Raw genomic sequence first — 9,245 nt, 5'->3', positions numbered from 1 at the left:
ACAAGACTTGTTGTACTTCATTTTTAAAATTTATTCCTGAGTATTCTTTTTGATACTATTCCAGATAAGAATTTTTCTTAACTTAGAGTTCAAATTATTCATCGCTAGTGTACAGAAATACCGTTAGTTTTTTATAGATCTTAAATCCTATAAACTTTATGAATTTATAACTAGATTCTGTTATGTCCCAATAATGGGTCCGTGATTAAAGGAGGGAGACTGATATAAAGCAAAGGACAAGCAAAGCTTTATTTCGCGCCAAGCATCCAGAATCTAACCGAACATTCAGGGATGCACCTCTTACAAGAGAGGGCAACCCTTCTCTGTTTCACAGACTAGCTTTTAAGGGCAAAGGCCATGCAGTCAGGCCTGGCCACGCACAGGTGGCCAATGAGATTGTAACACACACAGGAATCTCCACAGTGATACTAGGTGACCAGTTGAGTTACAATTTACCCTAGCAGACATTTGAACCAGCTTATTACACCTTGATTAGGATTGGTGCCAAAAAGGCTCCCAGAGAGCTGGAGTCCCTACTCCTTGGTAGCTAGGGAGACAGTATGCAACCCCCCCACTGATCAGATGTCTCCACCTGGCCTGACCCACCCCTGTATCTGGGCTTTGTTACCTGGAGCTGGTTTCTGGGACTTGTCTCCAAGTAAATCCCCTGGGGGAAGGGGAGCAGGGACAGTTTCTAAATAGGTCCTTACAGATCCTAAGTAATTCTTTTTTTTTTTAAGATTTATTTATTTATTTGACAGACAGAGATCATAAGTAGGCAGAGAGAGCAGAGGAAGCAGGCTCCTCGCTGAGCTGAGAGCCCAATGGGACCATGGACCCTGGGACCATGACCCAAGCTGGAGGCAGAGGCTTTAACCCACTGAGCTACCCCAGCGCACCTAAGTAGTTCATTTTTAAAGATTTTATTTATTTGGCAGGAGAGAGAAAGAGCACAGACAAGCTGGAGTAAACGCAGGCAAGGGAAAGCAGGCTTCCTGCCCAGCAAGAAGCCTGAGGCAGGACTTAATCCCAGGACCCAGGGATCACAACCAGAGCTTAAGGCAGATGCCCAACTGACAGAGACACCCAGGTGTCCTGAGTCTATGTGATTTTATCTCTAACCCTCACAACAGTGATATACAAAGGATGTTATTATTATTTTTTACAGATGTTGCTAAGAATAGGAAAGAAGAATTATGAGACTAAGGGAAATTAAGAATAAATTTTGACAAAAATAATACATTGTAAAGACTATAAAAAAATCGACAGGTTAAAATGTACTCTAATATCATCTACTTTCTAATATGCCATGTGCCCTCCAGTGACCCTGGCTCTCCTTAACCTTAGTAATTTATTCTTAACACCACCTTATGAACAAATAATCATTTTGCCTATTGGCGCACCTCAAGTATGCCTTATCTTTTTGTTTGACTCTGTAAATCTGCAAAATATCAACCATTTGTATTTTCTAAAATGACTTAATCCTTAGTAGCATATCCTATTGTGATTCATTACTCAAGAGTAAAAACTACCTGCTATGTCATAAGAAAGACTTTTTTTTTTTTCTTTTTACAGTAATTTAAGTCTCATTGAAAGGCTAAGATTACATTATGCTTGATAATGAGGGGAAAAAAAGAGGAAAGAAATCCTTTAAAATGTTCACAGTATCTTTGATGTTATTGATTTCATTTGTTCCAGATTAAACAGAATTCTGACTACCAGGAAGTTTGTAGGACTGTGGGAGTATGGCATGCCAGAAACACCAAAAATTAATGAAAGGTCAAATTATAATCTTGATAGGAGTTACATAAAACTTCTGTTTTCTCAGTTTTTGTTTCAGGCAACTGGCTGTCTCAGACTTCAAAGTCCAGATAGTGATGTAGACTCAATATAGTGAAACCAGATTCCAAGTAATATTTTATTTCACTGGATGTCAACAGCTCTTTAAAGTAACCTCTTTTATCTGGAATCCATGTGAGAAAGATAACCTGCCACTGCTCAGAATAACAAACAAATACCCTGGCTATACCCACCTCTATGCTGTATACTGCCTAAAGTCCCTTGGAAAAGGAAATGGGCTGCATTACAGTTTCAAAAATAGCCAGAGATTGAAAATCAATGCACCACAGAGCACTTTGTTTTGACCCTTTGTCTAAAGGGCAAATGCAGACCGGTCAGATTCTAGAACTGAGTGCCATATACAGGGATTTGTTTCCTGCACAAAACCTCAAAGAAAACAGTGCATTCAAATGGTAATGAAGAGAGGGCCTGAGTGCATACAGTGGTATATTAAACTTGGAGGAGCTAATGTGCATTTTCCTGTGAATCAGCCTCCCCATAGGACTCATTAGGAATGCACATTAAAGATACAGACAAGTGTGCCATTTTTAAATCAAGTGTCTTATTTCTTACAGCACTATTAGTATTGTACGCATTCTGGTAAGTGGCATTTTTGACTGCAATTTAATTGTGCAGCTGGGAAATCTGATTCGTAAAAATATCTTCCTGTGAGGGTAGAATGGGGAGAAGTGTGTGTCGGGGGAGGCGTAAAGAGAGTGGATTAGAATAGGAAGTGATCGATTACTTCCTTTTCTTTTAAAAACTAAATATGCTGGTCTTTTGAGCTCAATTCTTACTTAGAATCCATACGAATTCCCACAAAATAGCAGTCTACAAATGGTGCTGAGGAAATGACAGCTGCGACCACACCAGCAATGCTTAGGAAAAGTTGAGAGGCACTTCTGCAAGAGGGTGATTGAACCCATGGGGAGCTTCAGATGGAAAGATGTCACATACGGGGCAATCTGCATGGAGAAGAGCAGAAAAATACTCATATGATTATGATTAGACATGTAGCAGGAAAGCAAAACACAATTTAGCTTATGAAGAAACTGAAATTCAAGTGGGTCAGCCTTGAAGTTCTAAAATTCCTTGCAGGGGCACCTGGGTGACTCTGTGGGTTAAGCTTCTGCCTTTGGCTCAGATCATGATCTCAGGGTCCTGGAATTAAGCCCCACATCAGGCTCTCTGCTCAGTGGGGAGCCTGCTTCTCCCTCTCTCTCTGCCTGCCTCTCTGCCTACTTGTGATCTCTGACTGTCAAATAAATAAAATAAAAATCTTTTAAAAATTCCTTGAAGAACAATATCCACTTTTTTTTTTTCCAGTTCTTATTATACCATGCTTGTAAGAGGCAAACACTTAAAATCTGGTTGCATTTAATTCCAAAGTGTGTTAAAGGGATAAAAAAAAAAAAAAAAAAAAAAAAAAAAACACAGCATAAAAGACTTCTTTATCTTACAAAGATATGCCTAAACACTGAAGTCATTCCTCCAGGATTCTAGGGCAATGGCATGCTGGTCACATAGCACTACTCCAACTTCATTGTCAATATCCTCTTTCTAGAGAAGGTGATAGACTCAGATAAGCATGTTGTTGGTTAATCATGAGGGTCCAAGGACACAAGTCCTGCTGGGATTTCTTTTTTTTTTTTCATTTTATTTATTTTTTCAGTGTAACAGTATTCATTCTTTTTGCACACAACACCCAGTGCTCCATACTTTTTTTTTTTAAGATTTATTTATTTGACAGATAGAGATTACAAGTAGGCAGAGAGGCAGGCAGAGAGAGAGAGAGAGAGGAGGAAGCAGGCTCTCACCCTGCTGGGATTTCTGAGGAAGGAATTTAAGGCATGGTTTCCTTCTCCAAGGGATCTGAAACAAAAGACAAGGTTTGTCTCTCTTCAGTCTGAGGAGAACAGTTCATGAGTGGTCTCAGATGACTGGATCTTGGGATAAGAGGCAGCACATGTCTATTTATTTCTTGTGATCATTAGAACGGCTACTCAACCGTGTAAACCTTTGGGGGCTCTGGTGGAAGCAGTGCTGAGGGCCAGAGCTGTCATCTGGGACATGGTAGCCAACCCCTTAGAAAAAGAAAGCATAGTGGGATCCTCCCCAACCATAAAAGAATGGTTAGAGTCTACAGCTTACTCAGAGCTGCAAGAAACTGCCAGGCATTCCATCACCTGCTAATTTGCCACAGGGAACAGATCATCTGTCATATGACTTTCAAAAAGAGATAAACTCAAGATACATAAAGTTGGGTTAATAGAAAACATGGTATCAGAAGGATTTAAGATATAAGAGCAACTGTGAGACACCAAATGAAATCTTGAGGAAAACTATGAAATTTGATCCAAGAGATGAATAATCTTGACAGACACATAATCACAGAATGGGCCATTAATTAAAAATCTACCTTTCAGATGACCTCACTCCAGTGTGTTTTATAGCTGATTCTACCAAATTTTAAATATTTTATCATTTCTTTCTAGGTCATAGGAAAATATGGAAAGAATTTCAATTTGCCCTATAAAGCTAACGTTTTTGCTAATGATATTAAAGGAAACTTAGCCCTGGTCTCAAAGTATAAAAATAAACTTCACAATAAAAAAGTATGACAGTTGTTTTAGAGAAAAATTTTGTAACAGATTTTATTAGTCAGTATTCTCCATAAAACTAGAGCCAGTAGGATAGACAGTAATATCTATAAGAGATTTGTTATAGGAATCTGTTCAGGCAGTTATGGATGCAAGAAGGCCCACAATCTGCATCTGCAAGCTGGAAAACCAGGAAAGGTGGTGGTATAATTCAGTCCAAGTTCAAAGGCCAAAGATTCAGGCTGATGTTCTAAACCCTGGTCTGAGTCTGAATGCTCAAGAGAGTCCAAGGGCAGGGGAATATGGGTGTCTCAGTTCAAGCACAGAAAGAAGTTGCCCTTCCCCTGCCTTTTTGTTCTGTTCAGGCCCTCAACAGATTGGATGATGACCACCTGTAATCTTCTTTACTCCTCCTACCAGAAATGTCTTCTGGAGAAATCCTCAAAAACACAGGCAGAAATAATATTGTGCTAGTGTCTGGACATCCTTTAGCCTTGTCACGATGACACATAAAATGAACCATCACATATACTGAAGGGATCTTCCTAAGCAAACCCTATTTTATGACAGAAAATAATCATTTGCCAAAGCTTCTATGAAAAATGTAAAAGATAATAGATTGGAAAAAGTATTTATTCTGAATGAATATGACCAACAAAAAGGTAGTACTTTTTAAAGATTATATGTATTTATTTTAGATATGAGGAGGGGCAGAGAGAGATGGAGAGAAAGAATCTCAAACAGACTCACCACTGAACTGTGTGCCCCACAATGGGCTTGATCCCACAACCATGACATCATGACATGGCACTTAACTGAATGAGCCATCTAGTTGCCCCCAAAATAATATTTTTAATATATACAAGTTCTTCTAATTAATAAGAGTAAACTAAAAAAAAAAAGCAATAGAAAATTTAGTGAAGGATATTAATAGACAAGCCACAAAGGACATATAATGGTCCTTATAATTACATTATATAGTTTTATAATTCAACATATAAGCATATGTTTAAACAGAAAAAGATTTTCAGCATCAATAGACATCCAAATTATGCATCATGAGGTCACCTGGGCGCCTTAATTGTTAAGTGTCTGCCTTTGGCTCAAGTCATGATTCCAGAGTCCTGGGTTCAAGCCCTGCCTGAGGGTCATAGTTTGGTGGGGAGCCTGATTCTCCCTCTTCCTCTGCCCCTGCTTGTGTTCCCTCTCTCACTGTGTCACTCTCTGTCAAATAAATAAATAAAATCTTTAAAAAATTTTGGATCATAAATGACATACACTTTTTCACTCATCAGATTAGCCAAAGTTTAAAAACTTTATGGTATCCCATGATTTTGAGGAGAAAAGGCATGTCCACCATTGATTTGCAAGTATGAATTGCAAAACTGTTTTGAAAAATAATCAATCTCTGTAAATTTAAAAGGCACCTCTTATTTAAACAAGTTATCCTATACTTTGGATGTCAATTCCCTCCTCTGTCACTCATGAATAAACAAAATCATTTTTAAAAAGTCTAAAAAAATAAAAATGAAAGAATAAAAAATAGAAAAAAGAAAAACATGTGAGGACAAAGAAAAGAATACTTGCATATTCCTCAAATTATCAAGAGACCTGGGGGAGGGTAAGGGAATACTGCAAAGGTGATTATTACATTTATTTTTAAACACTTCTACTTTTTTCTCTAAGCATTTCTATTTACAACTATGAATTTGTACTTTTTTCTTTGTGATGAAAAATATTATATATATAAACCTAAACATAAGTATATCTTGTATAAGTCATATATATCACTATATCATATAAATATATTGTATATACCATGCATATTATACATGAATTTTGTGCTAAATCTCTATCATTCATTTATAAATTATAGTTCTTAATCACAAAAATAAACAGTCACAAAAAACTTACAATAAAATGTTCCTTGGACTCAACTAAAGATTTGGGAAGTATGAAGATGCCTTGATGTATCCTTTCTTGACTGCTGACAAGGCAACTTCCCACTCTGTCCGATGCGAGATGAGACTTACCCAAACTGCCTCTTCTAGTGATCTGCCTCTTGATCTTGATTTAAAACAGTTTCCCCAAAATTATACTATCCCAGCGAGGATCGTATGGGTTATTTCTACAACTCAAAGATCAACTGTTTTAAAAGGACCCAGAATTTACGTAATGCAATTTACCAGGAATAATACAGTTAATAATAAGGCACGTGCTTGCAATTTGTATAAAGGAGCATAGATAGTAAAGGAACCAGAATTTATGGTCAGACCTGAATCTGGGTCAGGTTGGGCCCCTAAAGTAAGTGACAGCACCTCTGTCAACTGCCAAACTTAGAGAATAACTGTAATTCCCCTGTTGGTTGCACAAATGCTTCACATTGTTGGTTTCATGTACACATTAGGGAAAAGACATCTAAGTAAAATCCCTAGTCCAGGATTTTGTGGTTGCTCAATGACTCAATACATGGTGGTTACTTTTATTATTATTAGGTCGTGACTGTACAGGTATGGGGTGCTACCTTATAATGTCATCTCATCGAGGAAAAACAGATTATATTTTATTTCAGTTTTATGTTATTTTCACTTTTATTTAAAGAAATGTTGGGCAGACACATGAAAAAATGTTCATCATCACTAGCCATCAGGGAGATTCAAATTAAAACCACATTGAGATACCACCTGACACCAGTTAGAATGGCCAAAATTAGCAAGACAGGAAACAACATGTTTTGGAGAGGATGTGGATAAAGGGGAACCCTTGTCCACTGTTGGTGGGAATGCAAGTTAGTGCAGCCACTTTGGAGAACAGTGTGGAGATTCCCAAAGATATTAAGAATAGAGCTTCCCTATGACCCTGCAATTGCACTGCTGGGTATTTACCCCAAAGATACAGATGTAGTGAAAAGAAGGGCCATCTGTACCCCAATATTTATCGCAGCAATGGCCACGGTCTCCAAACTATGGAAAGAACCAAGATGCCCTTCAACGGACGAATGGTTAAGGATGATATTGTCTGTATACACTATGGAGTATTATGCCTTCATCAGAAAGGATGAATACCCAACTTTTGTAGCAACATGGATGGGACTGGAAGAGATTATGCTGAGTGAAATAAGTCAAGCAGTGAGAGTCAATTATCATATGGTTTCACTTATTTGCAGAGAATAACAAATAGCATGGAAGATAGGCAGAGATGGAGAGGAGAAGGGAGTTGAGGGAAATTGGAGAAGGGGATGAACCATGAGAGACTATGGACTCTGAAAAACAAGCTGAGGGTTTTGAAGGGGCAGGGGTTGGGAGGTTTCGCCAGCCTGGTGGTGGGTATTGTGGAGGGCATGTATTGCATGGAGCACTGGGTGCAGTGCATAAACAATGAATTCTGGAACACTGAAAACAAATTTAAATAAATAAATAAACATAATACCATTGATTATATTCCTAAAAAAAAAAGAAAAGAAAAAGAAAAAGAACAAGCACTTGACTTAAATAAATAAATAACAAAACAAAACAAAAAACTTCACCTAATTGTTAGGCACACCATTTTTCCATGACAAATTATTGTTAGTTTGAGTAACTACAATGGACACATTTACGTATGACTTTTACCGAGACACAAGAAATAGTTCACTGATATAATATGAAATTAGTTTTTATACATATCTAACCAATATGGATGTTTCCTATCTCCTAGGCTGGTCTGAAAATGAAAACCTGTATTCCACAATAAAATGTAACACATCTGTTTCTTTTTTTTTTTTTCGCTCTTTTAATTTATATATATTAGTGGGGTTTAGTGCCTTTTCATGTATTTATTTAGTTTTTGCTTTTTTTTTTTTTATTTGGAAGGGGAGGCGAACCATAAGAGACTATGGACTCTGAAAAACAACCTGAGGGTTTTGAAGGGTCAGGGGTGGGAGGTTGGGGGAACAGGTGGTGGGTAATGGGGAGGGCACGTTTTGCATGGAGCACTGGGTGTTGTGCAAAAAGAATGAATACTGTTACGCTGAAAAAATAAATAAAATGGAAAAAAATAATTAAAAAAAAAAACATCTGTTTCTTATGTGCATGGGGTCTTTATTCATTATTTTAACAGACTTGTGTGTTTGCCTGAGTTGTCATTAACGTTTTGCCTCATTCCTGGTGGCAGTTCCTTCCAAGTGCTGAAAGTGACCTACCCAAATGAGGGTGTTCTCTCAATCTTTTTCATTTGATCCATAACATTTTTATTAGTTTCTTATTACTGCTGTAGCAAATCACCACAAAATTAACAACTTACGGTTTTGTAGGTCAGACATTTGGTGAGGGTCTCATTAGACTACAATAAAGGTACTGGAAGGACTGTGTCCCTTTCTGGAGCCTCTAGGGGAGGACCGTTTTCCTTGCTCATACAGGTTATTGTCAGAATTCAGTTCCTGTAGTTGCAGGACTGAGATCTCTGTCTCCTTCCTGGAAAGCAGCTGAAGGCATTTTGCAACCTCTGTAGGACACCCACATTCCTTGGCTCATTGCCCACTCCTCCTTCTTTAAATGCAACACTCTCACATTTTGAATTCTTCCCTCTTCTTCCATTACATCCCTCAATGCCCAAGCCAGATAATATTGGGTCCATCTGGATCATTAAGGATAAGGTCCCCATGTATCTCTAGGTGCATCCTCTTAATCACATTTTCAAAATTCCTTTTACCATGGGAGGTAACATATTCACAGGTTCCTGAGAACAGAGTGTGGACATATTTGAGAAGACCATTATTCAGTCTGCCACACTACTGCAAGAAACTCTGTGGTCCACAGACTGGGCATC

This window comes from Meles meles, unplaced genomic scaffold (genome assembly GCF_922984935.1).
Source record: "Meles meles unplaced genomic scaffold, mMelMel3.1 paternal haplotype, whole genome shotgun sequence".
In the NCBI taxonomy this organism is placed as follows: domain Eukaryota; kingdom Metazoa; phylum Chordata; class Mammalia; order Carnivora; family Mustelidae; genus Meles; species Meles meles.
Note: the sequence above shows the minus strand (reverse complement) of the source record.